Source organism: Mastigoproctus giganteus, chromosome 3 (assembly GCF_048544385.1).
Source record: "Mastigoproctus giganteus isolate SK-2022 chromosome 3, ASM4854438v1, whole genome shotgun sequence".
Classification (NCBI taxonomy): domain Eukaryota; kingdom Metazoa; phylum Arthropoda; class Arachnida; order Uropygi; family Thelyphonidae; genus Mastigoproctus; species Mastigoproctus giganteus.
Window position 1 is genome coordinate 42,358,421 of NC_143577.1, and position 19,278 is coordinate 42,377,698.

Genomic DNA, 19,278 nt, shown 5'->3' on the forward strand with positions numbered 1-19,278 from the left:
ATGATATTGCTGTGGGGGATGTCTTTATGTGTGCACAATGTAAGGAGTGTAAGGAAATCAGGTGACAACAGCGTTGTAATGGGCTTATACGAGAGCTTGAAGGACAGGGGGGATGCCCTCGAAGGATCTAAATTGAGGAGCCCATCAAGCTCTCAGCTGCCCACATCAACGCCAGAGCTTGCACTTGATCATCACGTAACACAGCGGCAACCCCCAAGGCAGAATGCGCTGGTCCCACAGGAACTAGTAGTTGTTACTGACTCTATTGTCAGGGAAACAGCGAACATGCTTTGTAAAAAGAATAGGTGGAACAGGACCAGGGTATGTCTGCCAGGGGCAAAGGTTGATGACGTTGTAGAGCAGATATCATCTTTTAAGTGCACAAAAGGTGATATAGTTGTACATGTTGGCACTAATGATATTAAGAGTAGGAGACCAGCAGAATTACTTAACAAGTACAGGTTACTGTTGAAAAAAAGCCGGGAATTAGGGCTGAATTTGAAAGTATCTGCAATTCTGCCCAGACACGATATAAGGGAGTATATGATGAGAGCCTTGTCAATCAATTCTGCTCTGGAAAGATTGTGCAAGGCTCAAGGGATAGAATTTTTTTCAGCCTGGTCTGTACTTGTTAACAGGAGAGACTGCTTCTACAGGGATGGGATACACTTAAATAGAAAGGGTGCAAAAATATTTGCTGATGCTATCGAGACATTAGCATTAGCATTAGTAGAGACATTTGATGCAAGAAAGCAAGCTTATGCAGCATCAGCCAAAAAAAAAAGAAAAAAAAAAACCACTCCCACTTCACCCCTCTGTTCGTTCAAAATACCTGTCCAGCTGAGCCTTAAACTTATTTAGGCTATCAACTTCCACGACAAGGGATGGAAGTCTGTTCCACCAACCAACCACTCGCTGGCTAAAGGAAAATTTCCGCACGTCTATCCTACATCTGTCTTTCCTCAATTTGAATTTATGCCCTCTCAGGTGATTATTCTGAGCGAGAGGAAGAATCCCATCAGCATTGAGCATGCTCAAACCATTCAATGCTTTATACACCTCTATCAGATCACCTCGCTGGTGCCTAGTCTCCAGACACTGTAATTTGCAAATCTTAAGCCTTTCTTCGTAAGAGCACCCCTTTGTTCCATTCACTAATCTTGTTGCCCTTCTCTGTACTCGTTCCAGCAGCTCTACATCCTTTTGAAATGAGGCCTCCAGGCCTGTATACAGTACTCTAGGTGTGGCCTGACCATTGCCTTATACAAGGGAATAATCACCTCCTTATCCCTGCTAGAAAAATTCCTATATATCATTGACAATACACCATGAGCTACTCTTGCAGCCCGTCTGCACTGCTCAGAGAACTTCATATCTGCCTGCACAACCACCCCCAGGTCCCTTTCATTCTCTACCACTGTCAGTGTAATACCACAGAGTTGATACGTTGCTCTGGGGTTGCTGTTTCCCATGTGTAGTACTTTACATTTGTCAATGTTAAACTTCATTTGCAACCTCTCAGCCCATCTGCTCAACCTTTCCAGATCCTGTTGCAGCAGCATAGTGTCAGTAGTGTCCTTGACAACCCTGCCTACCTTTGTATCGTCTGCAAACTTCGACATTAAGCTTGATATACCATCATCAATATCATTTATGAAGACAGAAAACAATAATGGACCCAACACTGAGCCCTGAGGGACTCCACTAATAACATTAGTCCACGACGAGCAGTGTCCATTGATTACCACTCTCTGTCTTCTCCCCCTCAGCCACCCCTTTACCCACAGCAGCAATTTGCCTCCAATGTTACACTGCTCCAATTTGTGCAGCAGTCTTCCATGTGCAACAGTATCAAAAGCCTTTCTAAGATCCAAGTATATAATATCAAAGTTATTCCCTGCATCCAGTTCCTTTGTGTCTGCATCATAGCATCCAATCAAATTGGTCAGGCAAGACTTCCCCTTAACAAAACCATGCTGTGTCCGAGCTATAACTGAAGTCTTGTCTAAATGATCCTGCAGTGCTTCTTTAAATAGTGCCTCCATTAATTTTCCTGGAACAGAAGTTAAACTCACAGGTCTATAATTGCTTGTGTCAGCTTTTGATCCTCCTTTGTGAATTGGGGTCACATTTGCACATCTCCAGTCTATGGGTACCTCCCCTGAGTCCAAGGAAGCTCTCATAATTATGGCTAAGGGTTTGCTTACTTCCTTTGCTGCCTCCTTTAATATAACTGGATAGATCCCATCCACCCCAGGTGCCTTTCTTCTGTTTATCTTCAACAATTTCTCCTCCACTTTACTCTCAGTTATTACAAGATTCTCTAGCTTACTGCTAGAGTTGAATACACCTCTGGCATTCCCCTCGATAAATAACTCCTCATGTGTGAATGTCGATGCAAAATATTCATTTAGTTTGTTAGCTACCTGAGCAGGATCATCAACAGTTGACCCATCGATATCAAGTGGACCAATCTCATTCATCCCCTTCCTTCTAGAGTTTACATAAGTAAAGAACTCTTTGCTGTTTTTCTTTGCATCCCTTGCCAAAGATTTCTCGTAATCTGCCTTCGCCTGCCTAACCTCCTTTGTAACTTGGTTACAGATCAACTTGTATCTATCATAGGCTTCTGTGTCATGTGTTAATTTGTATGTATCCCATGCATGTTTCTTCTCTGCCATATGCCTCATCAGTTCATCTGACATCCATTTAGGCCTAAACCGTGAACAATATTTCTTAGTTGGTATGTAAAGTCTAGTAGCTTCCAAGATAAGTTCTTTGAATGCTTCCCATTTTGCATTTACTGTTGGTAACATCATCAGTTGGTCCCACTGTATAGAATTTAAATACTGTCTCAGTCCATCGTAGTAGCCTTTACGAAAGCAATAACCCTTCCCTTTACCCCTAATGGTAGTTACCTCTTTGAGTAAATCCCACTTCAGCACACTGTGATCACTGCCACCTAGTGGTTCATTTATCTGCAGATTCTTAATGCATGAAGAATCACTGCTGATAATCAAATCAAGAGTATTCTTCCCTCTAGTTGCCTCCCGAACATGCTGATGTAGAAAACAATCATCCAATAAATCCACAAAAGCCTTGTTAGTGTGTGAGTGACCAGCCCACAAATTCCAGTCAATATCTGGGAAATTAAAATCTCCCATTATAAGACTCTCTGATTTACTGGCCCACTCTATTTCCCTGTACAGTTTCTTATTATACTCATCAGAGTCATTAGGCCTATAGCACACTCCTACTCTCAATTTTGATCTCCCAATGCTTATGTCACACCAAACTGACTCAACACTGCACTGTCCAGCGATGTCCACTGGCTTCACTTCCTTGGATTTTATGTATTTCTTAACTAATAGCATAACCCCTCCTCCCTTCCTATCCAGTCTATCTTTTCTGTAGACGTTGTACTCCCCAAATTCCAGTTCTGCATTCCTTATATCTGTGTGACACCAAGTCTCTGATATCCCAACAATATCTGCCTTTGATGTTTTGAGCAATACCTCAAATTCATCAAATTTATTTACTAAACTCCTAGCATTGGTGTACAAGCAAGTATACATGCACCTATTTCTATTCTTAGCTACCCTAACACAACCCATGTGTTTACTTGTACCGCAATGACTCCCAGCAGTCTCTGAAATATCCTGAATCTTGTTTTTCAGGCTTCTGCTCATTCCAATAGAAGCAGTGCAAGAATCTCTTTCACCTCTGCCAGTGGCTACTGTTAATCTATTTGTCTTTGTATCCCCCCAAGCTAGCAGTTTTCCGACCCACCTAACACTGCCTCGATAGCATCAGCAAATATTCTTGCACCCTTTCTATTTAAGTGTATCCCATCCCTGTAGAAGCAATCCCTCCTGTTAACAAGTACAGTCCAGGCTGAAAAAAATTCTACCCCTTGAGCCTTGCACAATCTTTCCAGGGCCGAATTGATTGACAAGGCTCTCATCATATACTCCCTCCTATCGTGTCTGGGCAGAATTGCAGACACTTTCAAATTCAACCCTATTTCACGGCTTTTTTTCAACAGTGACCTGTACTTGTTAAGCAATTCTGCCGGTCTCCTACTCTTGATATCGTTAGTGCCCACGTGTACAACTATATCACCTTTTGTGCCCTTAAAAGATGATATCTGCTCTACAACATCAACCTTTGCCCCTGGCAGACATACCCTGGTCCTGTTCCACCTATCCTTTTTACAAAGCATGTTCCCCGTTTCCCTGACAATAGAGTCACCAACAACTACTAGTTCCTTTGGGACCAGCGCATTCTGCCTTGGGGGTTGCCGCTGTGTTTCACGATGACCAAGTGCAAGCTCTGGCGTTGATGTGGGCAGCTGAGAGCTTGATGGGCCCCTCAATTTAGTTCCATCCACCCTGTCCTTCAAGCTCTCATATAGGCCCATAAGAACGCTGAGTTGTTGCCTGATTTCGATACACTCCTTGCATCGTGCACACACAAAGACATCCCCCATGGCAATATCATGTCCCGTACCTGAATGCTCCACAAACATCATGCAAGCTGTGCATTTTAGAAGGCTGTGACTCAGAAGGTAACTTCACCCCTCAGTTCTCCTCTGAGCCACAGCACTTCCATTAGCTTGAGCCTTTTGTTTTGCTGCTCTGGTCTGAGTCATGATTACTTTTAATTTAAATAAAATTTCAATTTCAGTTTATAACCCTAACTTATCTCCCAACACAGCTATAACGGGATATATATTTTTAGCGTCAAGTATTAATCAATCAGTCAAGTATTAATTATCTCCGAGTTCCCTTTATATAACTTCCGTATCAGTTATGTATTAATTAATTAATTAATTAATACATTGTTAGGCGGGTCGAAAAACTGCTAGCTTAGGGGGAGATACAAGGACTAATAGTTTAACAGTAGCCGCAGGCAGAGGTGAAGGTGATTCTTGCACAACTTCTATTAGAATAAGTAGCGACCGGGAGCGAGGGGTGTTGGGAGTTTCAGGGATGGATGGCAGTCATCGTGAAATAGGTGGGTATATAGGATGTGTTAGGGTAACTAGGAATAGGAGCATATATGCTTGCATGTATACCAATGCTAGAAGTATAGTAAATAAATTTGATGAATTTGAAGTGTTGGTCAAGACATCAAAGGCGGATATTGTTGGGATAGCAGAGATATGGTGTCACACAGATATAAGAAATGCAGAACTAGAATTTGGGGAGTACAATGTGTACAGAAAGGATAAACAGGATAGAAAGGGAGGAGGTGTTATGCTGTTAATTAAGAAAAACATAAAATCAAAAGAAGTGCACCCAGTTGATATAGATGAACAGTGCACTGTTGAGTCAGTTTGGTGTGACATAAGAACTGCGAAAGCAAAAATAAGAGTAGGAGTGTGTTATAGGCCTAATGACTCGAATGAGTACAATGAACAATTGTACAGAGAAATAGAGTGGGCTAGTAAATCGGAATGTCTTATAATGGGGGATTTCAACTTCCCAGATAGTGACTGGAACTTGTGGGTTGGTAACTCACACACTAGTCAGACTTTTGTGGATTTATTGGATTATTGTTTTCTGCAGCAGCATGTTCGAGAGGCAACCAGAGAGAGAGAGTAATACTCTTGATCTGGTTATCAGCAGTGATCATTCGTGTATTAAGAATTTGCAGATAAAGGAACCACTAGGTGGCAGTGATCACAGTATACTGATGTGGGATTTACTTAAAGATTTAATTACCATCAGGGGTAAAGGAAAGGGTTTTTGCTTCCGTAAAGGTGGTGTACAGTGGTCTCAGAAAGTTTTTAAATACCCAGGGGCTCACATCTGGTGAGTATGGGCTTGGCACACCCAGGGTCCTGAGCTGGATATCATCATTCTTCCCTTTCTTGGTGATTCCTTTCAACTTCTCTCTCTCTCTCTCTCTCTCTCTCTCTCTCTCTCTCTCTCTCTCTCTCTCTCAGGGTATTGGGATTTTTTTTTTTTTTTTTTTTTTTTTTTTTTTGCCAGTTCAGCATAAGCCTCAGGCATCCTTGCACCATATGGATAATAATAATAATAATAATAAAATTCTGTACAGTGGAATCAACTGACGATGTTACCAACAGTAAATTCCAAGTGAGAAGCATTCAAGGAATTAATCGTGGATGCTACTAAAAGTTTCATACCTATTAAGAAATATTGTTCAAGGTTTAGGCCTAAATGGTTATCAAATAAACTAATGAGACTCGTAACAGAGAAGAAAAATGCATGGGATGCATATAAATTATCAAGCGACTCAGAAGCCTATGGCAGATATAAGCTAGTCTGTAATCAGGTCACAAAGGAGGTTAGGCAGGCGAATGCAGATTACGAGAAATCCTTGGCAAAAGATGCTAAGAAAAACAGCAAGGATTTCTTTACTTATATAAACTCTAAAAGGAAGGGGATGAATCTGATTGGTCCACTTGATATCGATGGTTCGACTGTTGATGATCCTGCTCATATAGCAAACAAACTGAATGAGTATTTTGCTTCTACATTCACACATGAGGAATTATTAAGGTTTGAAAATGGCAGAAGGTTATCAAATTGTAGCAAGATACTTAACGATTTTGTAATAACTGAGAGCAAAGTGGAGGAGAAATTGTTGACGTTAACATAAGAAAAGCACCTCAGGTGGATGGGATCTATCCAGTTATATTAAAGGAGGCGGCAAAGCATCTAAGCAAACCCTTAGCCATAATTATGAGAGCACCCTTGGACTCAGGGGAGGTTCCCACGGACTGGAGATGTGCAAATGTATCTCCAATTCACAAAGGGGAATCGAAAGGTGACACGAGTAATTACAGACCAGTTAGTTTAACTTCTGTTTCGGGTAAAATAATGGAGTCACTGGTTAAAGATGCATTGCAGGATCATCTAGACAAGACTGCAGCAATAATTCAGACACAGCATATAGATATAGCTATTTGATAGGATATTATGATATTACGATGTGGTTACAAAGGAACTGGATGCAAAAAATAATTTTGATATCATATATTTGGATTTCAGGAAAGCTTTTGACACTGTTGCGCATGGAAGACTATTGTACAAATTGGAGCAGAATGGTATTAAGGGTAAGTTGCTACAATGGATAAAAGGATGGTAAAGTGGGAGAAGACAGAGGATGGTAATCAATGGGTGCTGGTCTTCGTGGACTAATGTTATTAGTGGAGTCCCACAGGGTTCGGTGTTGGGTCCACTGTTGTTTTGTATATTTATCAATGATATTGATGAAGGTATATCAGTCTTAATGTCGAAGTTTGCAGATGATACAAAGGTTGGCAGGGTTGTTAATGACAGTAATGGCAGTGTGCTACTGCAACAAAATCTAGATAATTTGGGCAGATGGGCTAAGAAGTGGCAACTGAAGTTTAACCTTGATAAATGCAAAGTACTGCATATGGGTAGAAGTAACACCAGAGAAACGTACCAACTGTGTGGTACTACACTTAAGGTGGTAGAAAATGAAAAAGACCTGGGAGTAATTGTGCAGTCAGATATGAAGTTTTCTGAGCAATGCAGTTATTTGTTATTTGGTTTTTTTAGGAGCATTAGCAACTAAGGCCATATTGCTCCGGTGCGGTGGTCATTCCCTGACCTTTCCGCATGTTCCGTATTTGGTGGTGACGGGCTCGAACCCCGGTCTAATCAAGAAGCGTGTGCTAAGCACTGCTGCTCCTTCCCACCTGGCTACGGAGGCGTCTGAGCAATGCAGACAGGCGGCCAGGGCAGGTCATGAGGTTTTGTCAATGATATATAGGAATTTTGCTAGCAGGGAAAAGGAGGTGATTGTCCCTCTGTATAAGGCAATGGTTAGGCCACGCCTTGAGTACTGTGTATAGGTCTGGAGGCCTCATTTTAGGAAGGATGTAGATTTGCTTGAACGTGTACAGAGAAGGGCAACAAGATATTTGCGAGGGGGTTGAAGGGATCCTCTTACCAAGAGAGGCTTAAGTTCTGCAAATTGCAGTGGCTGGAGACTAGGCACCTGTGCGGTGATCTGATTGAGGTGTATAAGGCCTTGAATTGGTTGAGCATGCTGAATTCTGATGGGAGCCTTCCACTTGTTCAGATTACGAACCTAAGGGGGCATAAATTTAAATTAAGAAAGGACAGATGTAGAATAGATGTGTGGAAATTTGCTTTTAGGCAGTGGGTGGTTAATTGCTGGAACAAACTTCCATCTGTCGTTATGGAAGTTGATAGGTTGAATAAATTTAAGGAGGAACTGGACAGGCATTTGGAAGGAATGGTGTGATTTTTTTTTTTTTTTTTTTTTTTGGCTGATGCTGCATAAGCTCATACACTTGCTTTCTTGCATCACATGCCACTATTACTACTACTACTTCTACACTGCTTACCATGAGTTGACCTATGATGAGAGGCAGGGTCTGTCTGTTACATTTTTTGAACAAAAACAACTAAGACCTCGAGGAACCAATATATTGTGAGTGTAATTTTTGGGCACTTTACAGTCAATTTGCCTGTTTTGTTGGTAGACTAAGTTAACCAGTTTCTGTGGGGTACAACAATAAATATTTCATATTAGGGTTTTCCAAGAGAACAAACTCATCCAGCTATGTGTATTATGTCTGAAACTGTACGTGCTCACTGGTGGGTTTGTCTTGTTTTGTTAGCCATTTTGTTACATTATAACCACTCTACTATCTGTGAGAACATGAGAAATCGACATACGTCACTCACCCAAGGCCAACTCAGCCACAGTATGAAAAAGGCTACCATCCATAAAAATTTCTTCTGTCTTAAGGGGATTTGAAACCAAGCTATTTCCACATGGTGCAAAAGGAGAGTGATCATAACCATTGTGCTTGAAAGAGGTAAGACACCAGGAATGTTAAAAACAGGTACCATGATAGTATCTCAGATTTTTAAACAAATGGTGACTTTACTTTCTGGAGGCTCTATTTTTTAAGGAATATCAACAACCTAGGTCTCCTTATGGATAATGGTAAGCTCAAGTTTTTATGGTCAGCTTTAGGAAGCCACTACTGGAGAAAACACAACATTACCAAAGACAGAAATTGAATACACAGATGTGTAAAATTTTCAAATTTAAATGTCTGTGTTCAAATATAAGGCCACAAGCTTTATTATTTAACTATAGGACAAATGAGTATTAGTATAAGTAGCGGCAAATGATGAAAGAACAAAGTAAAAAAAAATAGCATTACTTACCATATCACCCATTACTTTATTATTTTATTACCCATTACTTTATAAGCTTTATTATTCAGCTATAGGAAAAATGAGTATTAGTATAAGTAGTGGCAAATGATGCCAAAAACAAACCAAAAAAAAAAAAAAAAACAGCATTACTTCCCATATCATCTATCCAATCCATCCCCTCTAAAGTTTCTCTAGTTCTTTGTTGAATTTATTCAACTCGTCCACATCCACCACATCAGATGGAAGTTTCCCCAAAAATTAACTGCCCACTGGACAAAGGCAAACTGCTGCACATCTATCATGTAACCATCTTTTCTCAATTTGAATTCCTGTCCACTTATATATGTGTGTGTAGTCTGAGTAGAGGAAGGATTCCATCAGCATTGAACTTACTCAATCCATTAAAGCCTTCAGCAGACACTACAATTCGTAGAACTGAAGCAGCCTTTCCTGGCAAAAGCACCCTTTTGATCCTCTCACTAATCTCACCATTCTTCTCAGAATCCATTCCAACAGATCCACAGCCTTTTTAAATGAGGCTTCCAGACATGTATACGTACTTAAAAATGAGGCCTAATGATTGCTTTATACAAGTACAACAGGATAATCACTTCATTCCTACTAGCAAAATTCCGGTATTACATTGACAAAACAAAAATTAGCTATCCTGGCAGCATGACTGCACTGCCCAGAGAACTTCTATCTGACTATACAATTATCCCCCCCCCCCAAGGCTTCATTTCCCACTACCATGAGTGCAGTACCACACAGTTGGTACATTAATTTGGGATTACTGGTGCCAGTGTGCAATACCTTACATTTGTTAATGTTAAACTTCATTAATCACAAGAATTAATGTCATTAACCACCATTAAAATCTTTGTTGTTTTTTTCATCCCCAAATTTAGATATTAAGTCTGATATTCTCTCATCAATATTATTAATAAATATAGGAAACAACAATGGGCCTAGCACTGAACCCGGGAGACACTACTAATAATATTAGTCCAAAAAGAACAATGCCACTGTCTTCTCCCACTCGACTATCCCTTTATCCATAGCAGTAACTTGCCCTTAATGCTGCACTTCTCCAATCCATACAGTAGTTACTTATGTGTATCAGTATCAAATGCTTTTTTCTAAGCATAAGAGGTCAAATTCTTTTTTTCCATCCTGTTCCTTTCTTATTGTGTCACAATATCCAATGAGATAGGTCAGACAAGATTGCCCCTTAACAAATTCATGCAGCTATTGCAGTATAACTGAATTCCTGTCTAGATAGTCCTACATTATTCCTTTAACCAATAACTCCATTATTTTCCCTGGAACAGAATTTAAGTTCACAGGTCTGTAATTACTCACTTCTCCCTTTAATCCCCTATGTGAATTAGCATTAGCATCTGCCAAACCCCATGTACTTTTTCTGACAGAATCTCAGTTATTGGTTGATTCAACTACTGCTAATCTCAGTTGCCCAAATTATTCGCTGTATGATTCCTTTCGCCTCAAAGTGGTACTTGTGCATTTGTGCCATTCTGATATTCCCTGTCATAGACTTGGTAATTTGGAATCTCCTCTTTTCGATCTTCTCTAGCTTAAAATCTCTCTACTTCATTGTGTCAAATTCATCCATTGTCTCTACCGTTCTCCCAACTCCACTAATCACTTGCAGTTCTTGGACTTTCTCTCTTTGCATCTTAACTTTCTCCAGTCCAACTTTCCTAACAGTGAGGTAATTTTCTTTGGTGATTTTAATGTTCACAACTCCAGCTGGCTTCCATTTTCTAGTCACACCGACCCAGCTGGTCGAGAAGCTGAGGCTTTTGCAATTACTAATGACCCTGCACAGATTGTTCATTTATCTACAAGAATACCGGACAATCCTAATTATACAGCCAATATGCTTGATCTTTTTCTCACAAACAACCCTTCTAAGTACACAGTTGAAGTGAGTGGTCCTTTAGGCACCTCAGATCACAACTTGGTGATTGTCTCTTTTCCAATGGAGCCTTTATCTCATGGCTATTCCCAACCTCGTATTGTTTGGCATTACAAGAATGCAAAATGGGATTACCTGCGAGATTTCTTTTCTTCTTTTCCTTGGTTGGATTACTGTATCAAAACTTCTGATGCCAAAGTTTGCTCAGATCTTGTCGGTGAAATTATTCTGGTAGGAATGGAATCCTTTATTCCACACTCCATTTTAAAATCTCATCCTTTATCTAAACCTTGGTTTTCCAATAAATGTACTAAGCCTGTTCAAGAGAAGAATGTTGCATATTGTAATTGGCTTGTTTCCAATTCTTCAGTTTCATTTTCTGTCTACACCAAAGCTTGCAACAATTGTAAAGCAGTTATTAATCAGTCTAGGGTGACCATACGTCTGGGTTTCCGAGGACATGTTCTCTTTTTTAAGGTGTCCTCGGACGTCCTCGCGGGTTTTTAAAATTTGTCCTTGTTTGTCTTAGTTTTTCTATTTACAACTTTAGATTTACATATACTTTAAATTTTTACACCCTCTGTATTCATTTAAGCATCACTTATAAGAATGTGAGTGATACCCAAACAAATTATGGTACATACAGTACGGGTACTTTTCTGTTATATCCACCATGACTGCTGCGCTATCGTCGGGTTTTCATTAAATATCACAGACCACACATGCTGTCATATCTATGTCAATGGAGAGCGTTATAGCTTATGTGGCCGCCAATAGATAGCGCAGAAGTTACGGTGGCTATAACAGAAAAGTGCAATAGTACGCACTATCGCAGCAAAAATATCGATAATATAAAAGTATCGTTTTATGTTTTTGTCCCTGGCAAGTAGTTGCTACTGTTTTTCAAAAGAAAGCAATGTATAGTATGCAGTATTGCTGCAAAAACATGGGAAAAAGGAAGTGCATAGTAACTAATGAAATGCTTCAAGAACATCCTTCATTCAAGAAAGGTAAAACTAAACATGATGTAATCTGTATCATTTGCAATAGTGTTATTTCATGAACATCTGAGCACTGAAAAACATAAGCGTAACACCAGATGTGCATCGGCTTCATCAAATGTTTTGGAAAAATTTATTGTACCTAACAAGGATGTTAAACTCATCAGAGCTTCTGAAAGCGTGGCAGCATATCATAGAGTAATGCATCACCAATCATACCGCTCACTGGATTGTTGGATTCCGCTAATGAAAAGAATGTTTCCTGATTCACATATTTGTCAAAAAATGTTGTGTGGCAGGACTAAGGCTGAGGCAATCATAAATAATATTGTTGGACCACATATAATTGATCTTGTAATGAATGATTTAAAGAACATACCATATATAAGCATTTCAGCAGATGCTAGCAATCATGGTTCACTGAAAATATTCCCAATTTTAATTCAGTACTTTGACTATCAAAACAGTGAACTAAATGTAAATTATTAGATATAATTAATCAACCCAATGAGCAATCACACACAATTACAAATATGATATGTAATGTTTTAACCAAAAAGAACATTATAACTAAATGTATCTCTTTTTCTGGTGATAACTGTAATACTAACTTTGGTGGTGTCAAAAGAGCTGGAAGAAATAATGTGTATTTTAAACTAAAAGAAAAACTTAATGATAAATTAATTGGAATTGGTTGTCCAGCATACGTTTTAAATAATACTGTGCATTATAGTTTTGATGGGCTACCAGTCAATATATAAATGCTGGTTAGGGTAATCTACAATCATTTCTCTATTTAGACACTGTGAGAGTTGAATCACTAAAGGACTTTTGCAATTTCGTAGAGACAGAGTATAAGCAACCTTTATACTATACCAAAACGTGATGGTTATCTCTCTTTCCAGCCATAAATCGCATTTTAGAACTTTATGAAGGGTTTAAATCCTATTTTGTGTCGCTGGAAGATTCACCAGCAATATTGCAAACATTTTTTGAAGATGATATGAATGAGGCATACCTTTCATTCACTCATTCATTCATGTCAGTCTTTCAAGAAAATATAAAAACGTATTGAAAGAGACTGTATTTCAATAATTGAAATGCGGAAAATCCTTAAGACTGTTTTTCATTTGCTCAAGGAGAGGAAAACCAATAAATTTCTTCCGTTAAAAGTGTGCTCAATACTAAAAATTGCAACAGAAAAAGGTAAGGAAAATGAAGTCACACAGTTTAGAGTTCAAATCGAGAATTTGTATGGCCGTACTTTAAAATATACTGAATCATGGTTAAAACCATTAGATGAGTTTCAAATCTTAGAATGGATCGATTTGGCAGAAATTCCTTCTTGGGACAATGTTCATTCCTGTTTAGAATATCTTTGTGAGAAGGGAGTCACAGTCGATGATGTAAAACTGTTTGATCAATGGCATAATTTAAAGTTATTCTTGGAAACACAACAAGAAAATGAGAAATGGAATACATTAACTGCAAATGAGAAATGGGTGATGTTTTTTAAACAATGTAAAAGTTCTGAATTAACTTCAGAGTTACTAAAAATTGTACAATTCATCTTTTGTGTATTTGGCCACAATGCAAATGTTGAACGTGTATTTCCATTGATAAATGATCAGTGGACAAAAGAAAGAAACCAATTAAAAATTGAAGTTGTTAAAGGAATATTATTTACTATATATAATATGCAAATGACATGTGAAGAATTTTACAACCACATAATTAATGAACCAAAAGTTTTAGCAGAAATTTTATCTTCAAGTAAATATTAATTTCAATGAATTATTGAATGTTTTTTTAAAAGAATAACTATTTAATTTTTATGTCAACAAGATTTATTTTATTTTGCCACTATTTTCTGTTTTTTATCTTTTGCAATAAAAAAAATTTATAGTACTATTTTTGTATTCTTCCTAAAATTAATTTCTTCCTCTGCTATCTTAGTTTTCATAAAAAATATATAGTCACCCTATCCATTCTTCAAGGCTGTTCAGTTAATTTCATGGTATAAAATTCATTGAAAAAATAAGAAATTGATGAACTACTACATAAGGAATGTGTTTTTTTGTCAAACTTTAGATTGAGTTCTGAATTATTAAAAATTATAATATTTATTCCTTCTATATTCGGTCTTCATTGATGAACATTCAATGACCAAAAGAAAAGAAACCTGTTACAGTTTAAAGTAAATAAAGGCTTATTGTTTACTACACATAATATGAAAAAGAAATGTCAAGAATTTTAAGATCAAATAACTAAACAGCCGAAAATCTTATATTAATTTTTTAAAAGTATTAAGTGTATTTTTAAAAGAATGTCTGTTTTATTTTATCAGAAGAAATTTCTATTTTATCAATAAATCATATGACATTCTTAATTTTTTGTTAATAAAAAAAGTTTAAAATGTCCTAGTTTTGTCCTCTTTTTAAAAATGGGAATGTCCTAGTTTCTCTAAAAAAAATATGGTCACTCTAAATCAGTCCAAACTAAATTTTGAACAGGCTAAGAGTAGAAAACTTACTTCTTGTCCTAATGGTAGCTGAGCATTCTGGTCTCTTGCCAAAGCTATTGGCTGCAACTTTTGCCCATCTCTGCTCCCACCTCTATCAAAACCAGATGGTTCTGTTGTCACTTCAGCCAAGGATAAAGCTGACCCACTAGCTTCCCATTTTTTTTGCAGCTCATGTATTAATGATCTTGGTAAAACACCTCCCAGCATTCCCAACATGCTCCACTCAATGCCTCCTGTGGTCTTCCGTCAAAAGGATGTAAGAAGGATTTTGACAAATCTCAATGCTAAGAAAGGTCAAGGTCCTGATGGTATTTCTCCACTTGTTCTCAAAACCTGTGCTCCTGAACTTACTCCTGTTCTTTGCCACCTTTTTTCACTTTCTTACACCAAAGGTGGTTTTCTTTCTGCTTGGAAATTTGCTCATATCCAGCCAGTTCTTAAAAAGGGTGACAAGTCCCTCCCATCCAATTATTGTCCCATTGCAATTGCTTCTACTCTTTCTAAAGTAATGGAGAAATCAATTAACTGCCAACTCTTAAACTACCTAGAAACCTTCCATCTGATCAACAATCGCCAGTATGGATTCCGTCAGTGTCGATCCACTGGTAATATTCTGGCTTATATTATCCATCTATGGACAAATTGAATGGAAAAGTTCAATGAAACACAAGCAGTTGCTCTTGATATCTCAAAGGCTTTCGATCATATTTGGCATAAAAGTCTTCTAAACAAGCTTCCATCTTATAGTTTGCCAACTGTTTTTTATAATTGGTTATCCAGTTTTCTTTCGGATCACTCACTGAGGGTGATGGTAGGATGGCTCTCTGTCTTTAACTTTTTCACTAATGCTGGTATCCCCCAAGGTTCAGTTCTATCCCCCCACTCTTTTCCTCTTGTATATTAATGTCCTTCTTCCAATGACTGGAAATCCTATCTATAGTTTTGCCAATGATAGCACATTGCATTGCACTTTCCATTTTGAGAAACCTTGCCTTACTCAATCACTTCAACTTCTTGAATATCCGCTGCTAGTTCCTTAAATGCTGACCTCCAGGTAATTCTCCAGTGGGGCAAAGACAACTTAGTTGATTTCAATCCTTCTAAAACTCAGTCTTGTCTTATATCTCGTAAAAAGGCTTCTTTTGCTCCTATGCTTATCTTTGGTGACACTTTGATTTCTATGCAAAATGATATATCTCTTTTGGGAATTACTCTGACTTCTAATCTCTTTGGCATAAGCACGTTACAAATATTGCTTCCTCTGCATCTAAAAAACCTGGTTTTCTTTTTTGCTCTCGGCGTTACTTTTCTTCCAAAAGCTTCTCACTCTGTATAAATCGTAAATCTACCCTACCATGGAATATTGTTCCCACATCTGGGGTGGTGCCCCCAAAACTTCTCTCAGACTTCTAGATTCCATTCAGAACAGGGCAGTTAGGTTAATTAATGATTCCTCTCTAACAGAGTCTCTCCACTCTCTCTCTCATAGACGTAGTTTCTGCTGCATGCCTTTTCTACTGATTCTTCCATGGGCACTGTACTTCTGAATTGGCTTCTGTAATTCCTGCTCTCTCTTTCAAAACAGTCCTAACACGTGCAGCCACCAGCCAACATCCATTTACTGTCCAACTTCAAACTCACAGAACCAACTTTTCATCTTCCTCGTTTATTCATTCAACTGCCGTTTTCTAGAAGAACCTTCCTTCATACGTATTTCCTGAAAATTACAGTCTACAGAAGTTCAAGTCTAATGTAAACAAATATCTTCTTTCCTCTTCTCAACCTCCAACCCAAGCACGGTCCTAAGTACTATAGGGTCTAATACCTCTCGTGTTTGGGGTTTTCATTAAAAAAAATAAAATAAAATAAAAAATAGAGGTGTATGATGCGATGCAAGAAAGAAAGCTTATATAGCATCAGCCAAACCAAAAAAAAAAAAAAACTTCCCATTTCACCCATCAATTCACTCCAAATGTTTGTCTAGTTTTGCCTCAAATTTATTTAAGTTGCTGACCTCCATTTTTGTTCCACTCACCAATCTTGTTGCCCTTCTCTGTACTCATTCCAGCAGAATAGAGAAGTACTCTACATCCTTCCTAAAATGAGGCCTCCAGGTAATGCTCAAGATGTGGCCTGACCATTGCCTTATACAAGATGATAATCACCTCCTTATCCCTGATAGCAAAATTCCTGTATATCACTGACAAGTCACAATATTTGTTATTTGGTTTTTATGAGCATTAATAACTAAGGCCATATTGCTCCGGGGATATGCGGTGGTCATTCCCTGACCTTTCCGCATCCTCTATATTTGGTGGTCACAGGCTCAAACCGCAGTCTAATCAAGAAGTGTGTGCTTTGCACTGCTGCTCCTAGCCACCTGGCTACCATGAGCTACTCTTGCAGCCTGTCTGCACTGCACAGAAAACTTCATATCTGACTGCACAATTACCCCCAGCTCCGTTTCATTCTCCACTACCCTGAGTATAGTAGAAGTATTGTAGTAGATATCTTAATCTGAGTTTACTGCTACCAATATATGCAGTACTTTACATTTGTCAATGTTAAACTTCAGTTGTAAACTCCACTGACCTGGTGGTCATGCCGGAGTATAAACAAGAACATCTGGGAAGTTACAATTCCCCCCATTATAAGACAATCTGATTTACCGGCCCACTTTATTTCTCTGTACAGTTGTTCATTGTACTCATCAGAGTATTCGGCCTATAACACACTCCTACTCTCATTTGTGCTTTCTCAATTCTTATGTCACACAAAACTGACTCAACATTGCACTGACCACCCATATCAAAAGGATGCACTCCCTTAGATTTTATGTGTTTCTTAACTAACAGCATAACCCCTCCTCCCTTCCTATCCTGTCTATGCTTTCTGTACACATTGTACTCCTCAAATTCGAATTCTGCATTCCTTATATCTGCGTGAAACCACGTCTCTGATATTCCAACAATATCCACCTTTGATGTCTTGACCAGCACTTTAAATTCATCAAATTTATTTACTATACTCCTAGCATTGGTGTACATGCAAGTATACATGCACTGTTCTTATTCTTAGTTACCCTAACGCAGCCCATGCATTTACTTGTTCCAACGATGACTCCCAGCAGCTCTTGAAATCCCCAGCACCTTGCTTTCCAGGCTGATGCTTATTCCAATAGAAGTAGTGCAAGAACCACTTACACCTCTGCCTGCGGCTACTGTTAATCTATCAGTCTGTGAATCCCCTCAAGCTAGCAGTTTTCTGACCCACCTAACACTGTGTTGATCATGTCAGCAAATATTCTTGCACCCTTTCTATTTACGCATATCCCATCCCTGTAGAAGTAATCTCTCCTGTTAACAAGCTTAGACCACACTGAGAAAAATTCTACCCCATGAGCCTTGCACAGTCTCTCCTAGGCTGAATTGATTGACAAGGCTCTCATCATATACTCCCTCCTATCATGTCTGGGCAGAATTGCAGACACTTTCAAATTTAACCCTAACTCGCAACTTTTTTGTACTTGTTAAGTAAGTCCACAATTATCCTACTCTTAATATCATTAGTGCCAGCATGTACATTAATATTACCTCTTATGCTGCTTCTTTTAATATAACTAGATAGATCCCATTTGACTAGGTACATTATTTATTTGTAGCTTCAACAATTTGTCTTTAATAGCATAACTATTAAAATCATGTTGGTGTGAATTTTAATATGTGACTGATATTTCTTTCAATTTCAACCTGTATTATTGTATCGATTTGAAATGGGAAAGTATAGCCAAAATCCATGATGGTGTATGAAATGTGCTGCATGCCAACACAAGTATAAATGCAGCTTTAATTTCTCTTAATTTGTGATACTAGCAGTTGGAAGACACAGAAAATTGGGAAACTTTTTTTTTTCTTATTATGACAAGACTTTAATCCAGAAAAAAGCATTTGCTGTTCCTAAAGATATTACTTTTATCTTATAAATCAATATAGTTCAGAATGAAGAATGTAATTTTTAACTGCACTTCATGCATACACATGTGACTTTTCTCATACTACTAGCAAGTTAATATTGTGATCACTGCTTGGCAGTGATTCTTTTATTTGAATATTCTTAATACCTGATGAACATACTAATAACTAGAACAAGGATATTTCTTTCCCTTGTGCTGATCGTCATTATTATGATTTACACAGCACATTAGGATTTCAGGCTATATTCAGCTGTGCACAGTATGTCTATACAAGTGTGTATCCTACATCCTACATACTACACTACATAATTACATCCTACATACCCCTGTATTCACCCATGGGCCGACCAGGCTAGCTGGGTGGGTAAAGTACCTGCCTGGCAACCCAAAGGTCGCGGGTTCGATTCCCGCCTCGGGCTTGGATCAAAGTACTGCAAAAACCTTGGGAGGTGCATTATGGCCACAGAAGCCTATGCGCCAAACTACAAAAAAAAAAAAAAAAAAATTCACCCATGGAAGCAACTTATTCAAATGATTAACAACTTGCAGGCTAAAGAAAGTTTTCTTTAGCCAACGAGTACAGCATATCAATATCAGGACTGAAAATAAACAATACACAATTGATAATTAAACAGAATGAA

The 19,278-nt window shown here is 38.3% G+C and overlaps 1 protein-coding gene across 1 annotated transcript in view; it reads right to left on the reverse strand.

Moving 5' to 3' along the window:
- The window catches only part of LOC150087903 (hemicentin-1-like), a 1,496,027-nt gene that overhangs the window by 1,405,292 nt on the left and 71,457 nt on the right, over window positions 1–19,278 (reverse strand). The window lies entirely within an intron of this gene.